A 15427-nucleotide genomic window follows, 5' to 3' on the forward strand; every position below is an offset into this window, starting at 1 on the left:
CCTGATGCTGGGCTAAGGATTATTATTGTTCTCCATTCAAAAGAAACCAGCTCATTAGTGAGGGTGGGCAAACCTGTTACTTATTTGCACTACAGTAAGCTCCAGACACGATGGGACCCCACTGTGAAAGGGGCTGGGCAAACTGACTATGACTGAATACCGTACGACTGGAGGTCTTTAAGAGTCTGTAGCCTAAACAGGGATCTAAGTCGGGTTGACCTGTACTGCCACAGTACCATAAATGGAATTTGAACAGTCTTGAAAGTTTAAAAAAAACCCCCCACTATTCTGAGATTTGTTCATGTTGCTGCAGCCTTTCTAACTGCTTGTGATCATCAAAATAAGTGGTGGAAAATACAGAAGGAACATTATTGTCAACTGCCACTAAAACTTGCTCAGGCTTCCCAATTCTCTCTCATCATTTTCTCTCATGACAAGTGTGTTCGTTCTCTGGTTCAAACAGACCCGGTGATATATGGGCTGTCATACCATCAGAAATGGCAGGCTTTCTATAGCACAGGAGTACCTCGGATCTTATAATATGCAATCACAGAAAAATGGATAATTACTTCAGAATTTGATTCAGAAATCTTAGACGTTAAATCTTGTCCCCAGTGAGTGACTTGAATGGGTATTTACCAGTGGGATACTATTTGGCAACAGTCCAATTATTTGTTACAGTGATAATGACACTGAGTGCAAAGCTGTAAGTGCTAAAAAGCTTTCCTTCTTTTCCTTTCTGCCCTCCCTTCTCTTTTTCTGTTTCCTTCTCTCAGTAAGCAGCAGAGCAATAGCAGAAACAAAGTGGTGAGTAGGGTAATTACTTAAGACCCTAAATAAGGAGTCAGTACATTCAACCATACCACACTTCCCTGTTACCACCAACTCACAAAAAAAGAAAATCCCACCCTTCAGACATGAATTATGACTACATTTATGCATTTGTTATGATCTGAGCATGCAGAGAGAGGAATATTTTAGATCTTATTTTTTAATACTTTTAGGGAGGTATTTTCAAAAAAGTATTTGAGATTAGATGTCCTAATTCCTACTAAAATCAGTGCAAAACATGCACATAGATCCTTTCCAGGTACTGAAACTGTACCTCTAATTTTTATGCTGCCTAGATACCTTTAAAGCACCAACTGGAAAACATCAATGCAATGGAATGGCATGGTTAACATTTCAGAGTGATTTTTCATTCTAATTGTAAAGAGAAAGTCTAAAAATCAAAGACATCAAATGCAGTCTCTACTCCAACAGTGAAAATCCCACCTGAATCTGTTTTTGTTACCGTAGGACCTTGATAGTACCTACAAAGCAGAACGAAGCAGCAAGCTCAAGAACTGCACTGGCATTGTTGTCTGAGCCAGGACTACAGACACACCTCAAGGACTCTTTCGGTGCCTTTGGTTTGCCAGTGCTTTCTTCCTCCAGCTTCAATTTCCAACCACAGATCACTGTACTGCTTGGATGTGGCCAAATAAGTTAGCTTCACAAATGAATGTATGGCCATAACTTCTGGCTAATGGGTAAAGTCAGAGTTTCCAGAGATGGAAATTAAATCTTTTACAATTTTAACTGACATACATGATTCTCTCTTTTGCTTTCTTAATCCTTTCATTGCTAATGACAGAAATAAGAAAAATATTTGGCAATTGGTATTTTATCTTTGATATACAACTCTGAGATGTTCCAAACTGCAAAATATCAGGTTCAGCTGAGAAGGCTGGGCAGAGCAAGAAGCAATGCCAAAATGAATTTATGCAGGCACTGTGCAGCTCTGATGAACATTGGTTTAGCTTCCTAGCAAGCGTCTTTGTCCGCCCAATGGAAAGCAGAGAGATGTACAGGCATTCAGCATGACAGAAATAAAATAGAGAATTTGTTCCTGGAAAAAAACCTCTTGTGCACGAGCTGCATGTTTCTCTGTGGAACGTGCTTAGTCTTCGCTTCCACTCACTTGCTGCATCTCCTGATAGTGTATAACAAAGGTCTGGCTTCTGACCGGGGTCCCGCTGCCCACATTATTATTGTTTATCATTAACATATCAGTTGTGCAGATCTACAAGCATTAGTAAAACTGACGGACCCCATTTGAGGGTACCTCCGAGCAAAAAGCAATGCATGTTTAACATTGTTAATCTGGGGACTGTTCTTTGTTTACTGTTCTCTATTTCTTTGGCATTGTCATCACAATTCACAGAAGGGAATGAATCACTCCTAAAGGCAGGAGAAAGATGATGATCATCTTCAGTGAGTGTCAGTCCAATGCTATGGACAAGTCAAGGCAGAGGTAGGTGGGGTCCCGGTTTTGACAGGGCTAAAATAAAGCCGCCATATGCAAATGTCACAGTTTTGCAAGACTGACCCAGTAGAAAGCAACAGTGGAAGATAGCCTGGAGAAGGCATGGGCTGCCAGCAGGACAGGACCTCTGGACAGCAATCACAGATGGCATCCTCAGTGAATTCAGACAACAAGGAGAAGGGAAATGGGAGTTACGAAGATAAGTGGGAAGCCTTGACTTAACTTGGGAAGACTAAAATGAGAAGCAGAGGGAATCAAGAGCTTCATTCAAAAGTCCACATCCTGAAAAGAAATAAACATCACCTTTGCATAAAAACAAAGTGGGAGAAAAACATCACAATTAAAAACAAAACAAAAAGAGACAATCTGGAGGTTTTTCTTTCCCTTGATGACAACTCAAAGCAAACTAATTAATCAGGTCTTTTGAGTTGTAAGCATTGTAGGCCAGAAGGACGAAATGTAGATGCCTACACCTGATCTAGCTGGTAAGGCATTTTAAAAGCATTTTTTACCTAACATATTCCAGATGAATTGTTTAGGATGATAAAACCAGTGTTTTGAAAATAAACATCTCTCCCGCTGAATGTGAAAGGAAGGGAGATTACATCAGATCAGGTATTTTTGTTACTATCTCAATAGGACTGTGACTAAGGCTTCCAGCCAGTCATATAAACAAATACTAAACCATAAGTGTGCAGGTTAGCTTAAAGGCAACATTTCCAGTGAGCCAACAGCACATATTGATGTTGGTGAACATGCATTTGCGTGAGTGCACAGAGTAATGCCACCTTCAGACAATGCCATCTTTTGATGGAGATCCCCTTTCAAAAAACAAAACCAAACCCCTAACTTCTGTCAGCACTCAAGCTTTTGAAAATGTAAGCCTTCATATTCAGCCCAATCCAAATGTAATGTCGATTTAAAAGCAAATTGCATATTAAGAATGTTTTAAGATTTAGAAGTCTAACATACTGTTAACATAGAGAATTACAAACTCCCTCTCTTTACCCTTCTAGAAGGATACACTTAGATATTAGATTTTTTACTAATTTTGCAGTGAGACACACGCTTGACAGTTATATATACAGAGGAGCTCTCCGTGTTTGGAAAAAAGCTACAGCTTTGCCTCTGCTGGCTAAATTAAAAATCAACAAATAAGCTGCTTTGTAGGAGAGATTATTTTACATCATATAATAAGGATTTACCCCTGGGGGGTTACAAAATTAAAAATAAATTAGAGAGAAAATTAAAAGAGGCTTTAGCTGTGCAGTGTCTACCAAAAATACATATATACATGTGCAAAAAACCTTTTCACATTCACCCACACAGTCACAGAGGTACAATAAAAAAAAAACAACAGCCATTAAGACAGCAAATTCCCAATTATTTGTTTATGGGCTTGGGACACTGGTAGAATAACAGCACTGCTAGACCAGAAAATAAGCATATTGCTTCTCTTTCATCCGCTGCAGTCTCTCCCTTTTAATTCAGATGACAACTTGCTATTTAGATCAAGATCATCAAAGGAGCTGTGCTCTCCTGCTTTACAGCACGGAGCTCAGCAGAAGAGATCTAAATGTGTGCAGGAGACTTGCAAGGGGGGAGGCAGCGCAGAGGGAGGGCTGCCGGGCACGCCGGTCCTTCCCTGCCTCTAACAGGAGCATCAGAGCCAAGTGCTACATGGTAAAGGGGCAAAAGTCTCACAGAGGATGAAGGTTAGACAGGAATTTACTTGTTACCACTTTCTTTGAAAAAGAATCTCAGTTACAAAGCACAATTACAGGACAATTGTTTCTTTTCCACTTTCACACGTTGCAGCGAGCCTTGCGGATACAGAAACAACATTGCTTCTCTACAGACTTTGTGGTCATCCAGCTCTGCTGCAGGACCAGGGGAAGGAGGCAGTGAAATGGGGCAATAATGTGTAGGGGTAACACACATCGTCTCTGTATTACTACGCCAAGAGGCTCCCATGCCTGAACAATAAAACCTTGCTTGTCTCCTGCTTGGCCAAGTTTCTGGTTCAGAGGACTTAAAGCCTGTTGTAGGTGGCTTTCAGCTCTTCCCAAAGCTCAAAAGAACTGTCCCTCTTCTGTGTGACTTTAAATCCTTGACCCAGAATGGTTTCTTATTTCCTCATATCTATTTGTATTACTGATGTCTACTTTATGGTAATACTGTTGCCTAAAGGCAAAACACCACCACTGCTTAATTATTTACGCAATAGAGAAAATACCCTCTTATAGGAATGCTCCTCCAGTCCGTCTTCACAAAACACTTGAATATATTCTGTTCACCTTATGGATGACTGCTTATAGGCTGCACTGCTTTTGTCCTAGACCATGTTTTCAGTAAGCCTTTTGGGAGACTAGATAACCTCAGCTCCTTTTGCATCCTCAGAACATCTGATCTTATCCAACCTGATCTTATCCAGAGCTCCCTTCTGCTTCCTCTCCCATAGTGGGAAAATGGCATAACCTACAGACATGCTGCTGGTGTGACAGCCCTGAGTCGCTGCTGCAGGTAGCTCCTGTGCTGGCCACACATACCTGCTGCTTGCCCTGTGCCAGCACTGGTGCTTATGGGGCTGCACGGTGAGCCAGGGTAAAGAACTGTCCAAAAACAAAGATTTTGAGTTTTCAGACCAATTTTCAGACCGTCACCTGAGAAGTCTGTGACTAAATTAATGTTAGTCCCATGGAGGGTGAGAAGCAAGTAACAGGGGACCCAGGTAGGGGACAACTACCCCCTTCTCTGATACAGGCTGAATTGTGCACGCATCCTATCCATCACAAGGTGACACCAGTCACTGAACAAACCCAGCAGCTGCCAGCACTGCCCTGGGTGCGAATGTGCAGTGTACAATGAGGCTGCAGGTCTTCCTGCCCTGTGTGTTGAAGCAAACCTGCAATGTGTGGTACTGCTGAGGTGGAATGCAGTCACAGGACACGAGCTTGTGTACACACCTCGCCAGGGGTGAGCTACGTCATGGCAATGTGTTTTCACCTTCTCAGGAAGTAAATCTTATTTACCAGTCACAATCAACAGGATTTTTCAGTTTTGAAGGGGTTCTATTTATTTTCATTATCTGTTTCATCTCCGTAATGTTTGAACATCTACCTATCATACTAACATTTACTTGGCTGGCACTTTAGAAAAAGGTACTTTATATAACCTTTGATCTCCGGATTATCATAGGAGTAACACAAACTTAAGGTAAGGTTTGTGTCCTTTCTGTCTGCTACTTTTGTCATTTTAATCCTCCTCTTTTCTATAATATGCTTAGCCTATTAGCATGGCATAATGTAGCTTTCCAGTTACTAAATTACAAGCTCATCTGAAGCATTTAGACTTGCTATTTTCTTTTAGAGATATTGCAAATCTGTCTGGTTCAGCCCTGGATGTAAATTGTAATAGCTGAAATCAGATCTAGGAATCTGAACATGCATTTTCATAAAACATGAAAGGATTAATTTCTGGTGCCTTGATTTTGATCCAGCCTAAGCTCTGTGGTTATATCTGATAATCTTGAGATGTCTTCCTATTTAATGAGATTACTGGTCATACAATTTACTTTTAAGAGTCAATTACAACTAAAACTGCAACAATAAAGTAGTTGGCAATTTTGCAGATGCCTCAGTTTCTCTACCTGCTTGCCCAATAGATTACATACAGTATTTCCCTTGGCAGCAGACACAATACTGTAAGTTACTGCCATGTGTTACTGCAAGAAATAGCCCATGTCACATCTGTGTAAGACCTGAAGAAAGCTCTGAACGGTGCCCTGCTTCAAAAAACAGACCTCTGAACTCCCGGTCCTTTAAAATGTCAAGATTAAAAACACTGCAATGTTTCCTGCACACAAACTTTTCATTCTCCCAGCCTAAACTTAGGTAAGCACCTTTCCTGAAACAGCAGACCACATCCTGGGAGAAGCATTTGCACCTCTGTAATGCAGAAGGACACGAGCAGACTGAGAAGCTGGAGCCTTTCCTCAAACCTGAGATTTGATTATGTCCTTATGTCTTCATGCATGAAATTTTCAAAATTCATTTCTGAACTACAGTACTCTCAGATTTAAGTTACCTCTGAGCTAACACTGTAGTCTGCCAGCTTTCAGGGTTAAACCTGGCTCACTCTCACACAGAACTACTTCAAAACAATCCTATTACTTTACTGTGTAAGCTCTGCAGTCAGGCCCTTTTTTCATTGTTTATCCTATTTTATCTAGTGTGAAGCTACTTACAGCACTGCAAAGAAAGGTTTTCAGAAGAAAAAAACCCTCATTTTCAAATTTACCAGTGTGTTAGTGAAATTAAAGAAATCTGTACATGTCTCCATATATAATTTATAAATGTGTAATCTGCATGAATAATTTATCCTCCTGGATAATCCGGGGCATGTTAATCATATTCACAAGACTTAAAGTCAAATAATCTTAAAAGAAACAACGTTCTTTGTTTACGGCAGATGAATCAGTTAGAGTGCATGAGCTTGCTTTTTTTTTTCCCTTTTCATCAACTCATTACAAAAGGTTGGTCCCAGCCACCTACCCACTCCATGGCTTTTTTTCCCCCAGCAGACATATATGAATAATGACTTATCTACTTATTATTTGTGATTCCTATAAAATTTATTCCCCAAAGCATGAGATTTGCCTGAGACAGTAAAAAAAAAAAGACACAATGCAAATTGTCATTATTATTAACCAACCATAGATCAAGCAGATCCAATTGAAGTTGAATTTCTAGTCTTGTCTTTAGAAGACAATAAGATAATAAGGAAGTCAAGGAGCATGTATCTTTCTCTGTTCCTCATCAATAATGTTTGAACTTGCTGATCCAATTTAAAACTAATATGACACAGACAGAGTGCAAAGATATTAGTTCCTACAGGTTTATTGTGAATAGGTAACTGAGCAGAAGAGGGAAAACCTAACATCGCCACCACTAAGTATAGGCTCAGAGGTAAACTCCCTACTTACTAGACACCAGAGTCTGGACTCTGCATCTTAGGTACCAGCTTGTTCAACCCTGAGACATAAATCCCCAAGAGATCAGGTGATCCTGGTTCTGGGGCTCACCAAACCACTTCCTAGTAGAAGGTGCTGGCATGAAATACGAGCAAGGACTGCATACAACACACGTTAAGCGTTAAAGAGAACCTGCTTTTTACATGAAGCCTAAAGATATCTATTGAGAAGGAAATTTGTCTGCTAATGACTACTAAGAGGACAGTACTAATAAGAGGAAAAAGGCTATTGGTGAATAACTGAAAATGGGAGTGTTATCTTTTGTGGTATGAGCACTACGGGAGCATACACACTGCAATACTATGACAATTCTTCTTAGGTTAGCAATAGCATTGGGGCATTTTAAAGTAGAATAAGATGGGAAGCTGATGTCAAAGCAGCACTGCTGGCAGAATCAAAAACTTCATCTGGAGGCTAAGTGTTAACCAAAAATATATAGAATCCTAATACCCAGCACTATTTCACATCATTGCCCTGGGCCAAGGGGCGAGCTGAAGAGCTCAGAACACATTAGGGCTGGATGGCTCAAGACAAATATGGCTTTATAGATGCTCAATGATCTCTAGAGGTATTTCCATATTCTTCTGTGTTAAAAGGCTGCAAACATGCACTCAGTCCTCTTGGAGCATCTGTTTGTGGTAGCAGCCATGGGAAACACTAGCAGAGTTATTCCCCTTCTGGGACTTTCCTCACACCACTGCTGGTGAACTGGAATAAGGTTTGCTAAACTTCCAAGTTAAATATTAAATATTATCCCTGGAAGCATATAGAAGCTTTAGGAACATGTTGCCATCATGGGTTATAGTAAAAGCCGCACGTCAGAACAACCACAGATTATTCAAGAAACGCCACTAATTACACATGAAGCAGAAAATGTAGGAGCTGCCAGTTGGTTAAAGCAATTGTGGGGCCACTCCAAGACACTTCTTGTCTCCAAGGTGACCAGCAGCAGAGGCTCAAGAGAAGCATGAAAAACACACCAACCCACTGTGGCTCCTTCATTGTTGGCCACAGCATGAGCACCTTGTTTTATGCATGGCAGGAATTCCAAAAGGCATGAGTAAAACCCAGTTAAGAACAGCGAAAATGCAGGCATGAGCACATAGAAATACATGAAACACTACGGCTTCAAATAACACTCAGAGCTGGTGAATTCAATAATTTACCTATTTCCTGATAGGAAAATAGCAGGTAGGCAAAAAGGATAGGGAGAGGAGTGGCTGGAGGGCAGCCCTGCAGAAAGGAATCTGGGGGTGCTGGTCGACAGCCAGCTCACTATGAGCCAGCAGTGTGCTCTGGTAGCCAAGAGGGCAAACGGCATCCTGGGGTGCCTCAAACACAGCATAACCAGTTGGTCAAGAGAGGTGATTATATCGCTGTATTCAGCATTTGTGAGGCCTCACCTTGAGTACGGTGTGCAGTTCTGGGCCGCAGAATTTAAGAAGGGTGTGAAGGTCTTGAATGCATCCAGAGGAAGGCAACAAAGCTGGTGAAAGGGCTGGAAGGAATGTCCTGCAAGAGGTGGCTAGGGACTTTGGGCTTGTCTAGTTTGGAGAAGAGAAGGTTGAGGGGCCACCTCACTGCTCTCTACAGCTTCCTGAAGAGGGAAGTGGAGAGGGAGGTCCTGATCTCTTCTCCCTGGGATCCAGTGACAGGACACATGGAGATGGTTCAAAGCTGTGCCAGAGCAGGTTCAGACTGGACATTAGGAAACATTTCTTTACCGAGAGGGTGGTCAAACACTGGAATGGGCTTCCTAGAGAGGTGGTCGATGCCCCAAGCCCATCAGTGTTTAAGAGGCATTTGGATAATGCCCTTAATAACATGCTTTAACTTTTGGTCAGCTCTGAAGTGATCAAGCAGTTGGACTAGATGATCACTGCAGATCCCTTCCAACTGAAATATTCTATTCTATTCTATTCTATTCTATTCTATTCTATTCTATTCTATTCTATTCTATTCTATTCTACTTTCAGGAGTCATACACACCAGAAATCTCAATGTTGTGTCTATAATGATCAAAAGTACTTAAAAAAACCCCTGTTTATATCCTTTGCAGCATGACTATTGATGTATGTCACTAAAAGCATAAAACATCACCGAATGATGCTAATTAATTGGCATAAGGTATCACATAGCTATCGTGTCAACTAGACATTTATAGGCAATTTTGCTGAAGAAACTGGCTATTTGTTATCACATAATCCTGAATGAGTTACTCAGAATGACCATTATGATTAGAAATCAGGCCACATATTTTTTTAGATGACGAGTTGTTTGGAGCAGGTGATATTTTGTTGTATCTGTCGTGTATCTAAAACAATAGGGTCTTGATGGGACCTTTGGAAATTCAGCAATATTAGTTTCAAATAACCAGATAAACAAATCGGCATTATACATTCATATATCTACATAAAGGAGCAAGCAATCTGGGGGACAGCAGGAATGATGGAGAGCAGCCCTCCATCCTGGGTAGTCACCAGGCAGGCACTTCTTTCCTCCTGAGCTGGCAGAACTGGGCTAGAAAAACTTTGCAACGGAGCCAGGTCTGTAGCATTTCTGACAAGAAAAAGACAAATTTTCCATGATTCAAACTCTATAACAAGACAACTTACAGGTTTATGAGGCACCTCTAGCATGTGTGTAATCAGAGTAGTACATTTTCATGTATCTTTTGCCAGTTTTCACACACACAGTTGTCAGAACTAGCACATAAGTACAGTCATACCCAGAAAGGTGGAGAGCTGTGCAAGCTGATGCAATACAGTTCAGACATTGTTTTGCTCTAGACAGAACACTAAATGTTAATTAAATGCTCAGTGTGTATCAGTTTAGTTTCAGTAAACTGGTCAAAACAGCTTTGTAGCAGGGACTGAAGCTCACCTGGTCTTGTTTTGAGCAAAATAATGACTGTCATACAAAGTGATAACCAAGATCTACAGACAAAGGAAATGTTGTGCTCTTGCCTAGTGTAGTCTTAAGCTAGTCTATGAAGTCTAAAAAATACAGAATCTAATTATTGTAGCTGTGCAACTGAAATAATGAGATTGAGAGTGAGATCAATAAGCAGTTAGATGCTATGCTAGCAAGCTGGAGGTCTGCAGTCCACCAAAAGTCTGCCAAAAATTACCTGCAGTGGTATGTACAAGCTGAGAGAGATTCAGTCAGTGTTATTATAATCTGAATTAAGCATCTAGTGCTGCTGATGACTGGAGATTGCGCACATGCTTAAGGTATCAAAAAAGTAATTAACTGAATATAGCATGTATTATCTTTCCATGGTAGATGGTGATAGCCAATAAAAGTATGATAGAGAAATCCAGGATCTCATTAAATATATCAAATAAAGTGTTGTAGTTTAGATCCTCAGGTATGCAGGAGAGCTAATGCCGCTGTGCTGCTGCTTAATCAATGGAAGACTAGTATTATACTTGCTACTTGCTATATTACTGTAATAGAGAAACCCCAGTAATTAATCCAGTAGGAAACTGAACTGTGCATCTTGTCTGGTTTTAGGAAGAGCTGGTGCTAGGGGCAGAATCTGGAGCCACCACATAAGCAGGTGCTTCCCAGAAAGGTGGTTTTGGGTCCATTGGGGTCCAGTCTCAGGAAAGGTGGGAGTCCTGGGAGGGCAAGAAGAGATCAGTGCGGGAGGCAGCCGCTGGAAGAAGTGGCCAATACCCCCATTTTGGCTTCAGGGTAAATGCAAGTAAATCGCAATGGTGTATTAAGATCCCTCCTGAAATAATAAGCACTCGGTGCTTGTCATCTCTGAAACTCTCAGTCACTTTCTGTAAACTCTCCTGTCACATGTGGTACTGCATCATATCATGTTTAGCAAGGTGCACTAAGAGTTAAATGTCTTCCACTCCTCCCCACCAAGAATTCAAGAGAAGGTGTATCTGAAAACACTGCTGAGAGGTACACAAACTTGACACAGCAGCTCTGAGGAGTGACTGCTCCTCTCTTGATCCCAGCTGATCACCACAAAAAATCTCCAGCAATAAAAAAGCAGTGATACTCACAACAAGCAACCTTGTTACAGAAAAGTGTTTCCCTTACATGAGTCCTGATTTATCAGCAAATTGCTGAATACCTCACTAGCATTTATCTTACCATGTTGCCTGTGCTTTAGCAATAATTGACACAGTAGCCTTTCTGCAACATTGAGAAATAACACTGAATTAGAAATACGCCTCCTTTAGGAAAGGAAATACTAATGTGTTAGGAAGATATTCTCGCTGATAACTGCAACATGAAATTCTGCAATGTGAAACTGCAGAGTTAGAGGAACTTGCATCATGTGCAATTAACATCCAAGCAGAAATTCCATCAACTGATGAGGTATCCAACCATTAATGTGTGAATTACAACCACATTATCACAACTACAGGATACCTCCTTACACATCCAGCTCATTAGTTGCACCAACAAAACCTTTACCATCTTGCCATCTGTCATTTTGTTCAGGGGCACATTTTCCTGTGCTTGCAGGCATGCATATCTGACTCAGACACTATTGATATTCTTTGACAATTTCATCAATCTAGTTGTGAGAGTCTTTGTTTTTCTCTCTTCTTCCTGTTCCACAGTTGAAGCCCAGGGGCAGTTCAGTCATGCAACAACCGTTCAGCACATGAAAAAAGGGAGTCAATGCACCTTCCTAGCACAAGCTGCTGATACAAGTGACAGAGCACTGAGGGCTGCAAAGCACACAGAGAGAGCATTTTTGTTGTTTCATATATGAGAGTGTCGTACTGATGAATCCAATGCTGAGCAATGCATCAGCACAATGCTTCAAGAAGAGGAAACCATGCCAAAAGTAGGGATCACCTTACCAATTCCATCTCTCAGAAGACTCATCAGCACAGGCAGAATGAAGGTATATCACACAAGATCTGGCAGTCAGATACCCTCTCAGAGAAGAGATGCTACCTCAGTTTCAGAGTGGAAGACTCAAACTTCATCATAAAGGCCACGATGGATAAGTATGAAATCTTGTTTGCCAGCAACAGTAAAACATCCCCAGACTGTGAGAGAAGTAGAATAACAAGCTCTCAGGAAATGCAGTTAATATAATAATTCCCATAAAACACTGGGTGGCATCTAGCATCAAGAAAACCTTCTTGTTGTAATGAAAAACTGTATGGAATTTTTTTATGGAGGACAATTCACAGGTGAAGAACCTGCACGTGAACTTGATGGGAAAAGGAGGTAGTAGCTGCCACTGATCCCTGAACTATAGAAACGAAAGCCAAGGGTTCTCTAAGTCCATCAAACAAGAATGAAGGCACCACTGAACATCCCATAACTGTTCCCATTCCTTGATACTTAAATACATATTAATAATTTTTAAAAATTATGACCTTGATTTTCTGCAGCCTTGTGCCCAGTGAGTGCAACCTGGGTGAGGATGAACTACACCTGCTTTGTCCAGTGTGGTAATGGCTCCATGAAGTGCACAAAAAGTCAGGGCTTTCTGTGATGTGGTAGCAGCATTGGGAGTTTCATCTTACATCCTCTACAGCAGATCTATAAATTGTGAAATGTATTCCTGTTGTGCAGGCTCAGCCCTTTCAGCCAACTTTACCACTGACAGTAAGACGAGCTATGTGATGCAAGGACGGGTTTCAGGTGAAATTTATGCAGGGCAGCCCAGATGAATTAGATCCTTTGGGATGTCCACACAGTTGTGGGTTTCTAGTAACAAGAACCAGTCTGAGCTCTTCTAGTGAGAAAGTCCCAAGAGGCAATTAATGTTTGATGGCATAAAATTCAGCATGCCAGACAGATGGCAAAGGAAGAAGAAGAGAATGAAGGTAGCACTTGGACATAACTATGCTTCTTGGACATACACATTCACCTGTGAAAACCATACATGCAGTACCTGAATAGGAAGGGGTGCTTATCTACTGTGCTAGTGGTGACATTAGGCTTATGCAAGAAGTAGAAACATCCTATAGAGATCTGTGAGTCACCGTGATTTATAGGCTGATCATGAGATCTCTATCAATCCCCAAGTGAGTATTGTAGCCGACAACAGCCACAAGTGCACTAGTAGGAGGTCAAAAATCCCTTCTTTTTATTTTGTTTTACTGCTCTCCATTTCTCTCTCTCGCTCTCAAGATTTTCATGGAAAACCACTGACAGCCCATCCATGGTCTTATGGAATAGATCAATTTATCATTATGCTCTTTACCATCTTTCATGCGTATGCAATAACACACACATCCCCTCAGCAATTTCAGCCTGGCAATATTCAGCATTTGCATAAAAGATCTTTGCTACTCCTAAGTGAGCAAGAAGGTAACTCCAATGGGATGATTTAGGCCTATTTATGGGGTTAATAACAATTTGTTTTGGTTTTAGGCATATAGATTTAGCTTTGTTTTCTAGATAGGAATAAGTAACAAGCCATTTTTAGTTCAAAAAATGGAAACCATCAGTGCTGTCTCATGTCGTGACAGCAAAAGACTACAGAGTTCTCCTGACAACCTCTCTTTCTATTTTTCAGCCTCTCCTTATGCCTTGCTCTATTTAATGTTGCTGAAGGGGAATACGTAATATTTGGGCATAAAAATACACAAATCCTCCTTTAGGAGATGATGTTACTTTGGATAGAATGGGTCAGTGTAGTTCACCTACATTAGGGTCATGGTATTATATGATTACATATCTCACCTTTATATTTGTATCCAACACACCCAACTACGGATATTGTCCTGGAAAAATAGCTTTAAACAAACAAAATCCTCCAATATGTTGGTCCAGGAAAGCATACCCTAACAGGTGACCAAGTTGTACATAAACATGTACGTCACAACTGTAGCTACTCGGATTTATGCCCTGGAACTTACACACCACAGAAATGATACCATATGCAGATACTCTCTTGTATATTAGTTTAGTCAAGATATTGACCTACATAGGCTCATCTACTGCCAAATTCTGAGTTTCTTAAATGTGTAAGATCAATAATAACTGTTCAGGTCTGCTGTGATCTTACACGTCTCCTCTAAAAAATTCCTGCCTCAAAATAAATGAATGCATTTATAATTGCTTACCAGTTTACATAATTTGCAAATAGGGAAGGTTGAAAAATTCTTCCTGGGATTCAGAATTCTGCATCAACTTTACCAGTCAAAAAGCAATAAAAGTTCCTTAGACAAAATGAACATTTTTAATGAAAATTGAATAGTATCTCCAGTGAGAAGAAAATGTAAGAATGTTTGCATTAGAATTCTCATATATTTATTTTACAAGTTTGAGATTTCATTTTGATTTTTACTTAATGAACTTTTCAAGGTTTTATTATTTATATACTTTTTAATCATTTCACAGTAAGTCAGGATCAGCAATGTGGACTGACTGACTCATGGTCCATTATAGTGACATATAACCTATCAATATAGTAGTTGAAATACTTATTTTTAATGTATGATCACTTTTTTTAAAAATCATAGAATAGACACTTTGACACTGAAAAGAAGACAAGCCTCCCTTAAGAGGTATCAAAATAAACTAAACTAAAATAAAATAATATTGGAACTAATCATTAGTCACAATGCACAGAGTATATTCTGAGATGTGGCTTTACATTCCCAGCTCTTTCTTCAAACCTTCTGCCTTACAGCATGCCGTCCTCCGTCAGAGGAAAGGGCTAAGGTGGATGGCTTTACCCAGGCAGGAAGAGTAACATTCACAACATCATTTTTTGTCATCTTACTCTCTGATGTCACAGATATCTTTACCCATCGCAAGTATACTGTTAGGTAAAGAATTAAGACTAGATGTTGGAAAGGACCCTCCTTTGAAAGAGGGTTTGATACCAACAGGCCTTTAACAGCTCTTGCAATCAGAGTACTTTGTGAGCTGGAAACACACATGCGGATGTTTCCAAGCGTTGGTTTGATTTGCTTTCTCGAAAATTCCAGCATTCAAATGCAAAATATCCCCCAAAATAATGATGCGCTCGCTCTCTTTTTCCTGTTCACCTCACATACTACTCTCCCCCTCTGTACTTTTTTCCCTGCATGCCCACTGCGGCTTTATCTTCCCCTTTCTGACCTATTTTGCTAGATACAAAT

The 15427-nt window shown here is 40.5% G+C and overlaps 1 protein-coding gene across 1 annotated transcript in view; it reads right to left on the reverse strand.

Moving 5' to 3' along the window:
• The window catches only part of SLC35F1 (solute carrier family 35 member F1), a 276349-nt gene that overhangs the window by 56688 nt on the left and 204234 nt on the right, over positions 1-15427 (reverse strand). The window lies entirely within an intron of this gene.

This window comes from Nyctibius grandis, chromosome 1 (assembly GCF_013368605.1).
Source record: "Nyctibius grandis isolate bNycGra1 chromosome 1, bNycGra1.pri, whole genome shotgun sequence".
In the NCBI taxonomy this organism is placed as follows: Eukaryota; Metazoa; Chordata; class Aves; order Nyctibiiformes; family Nyctibiidae; genus Nyctibius; species Nyctibius grandis.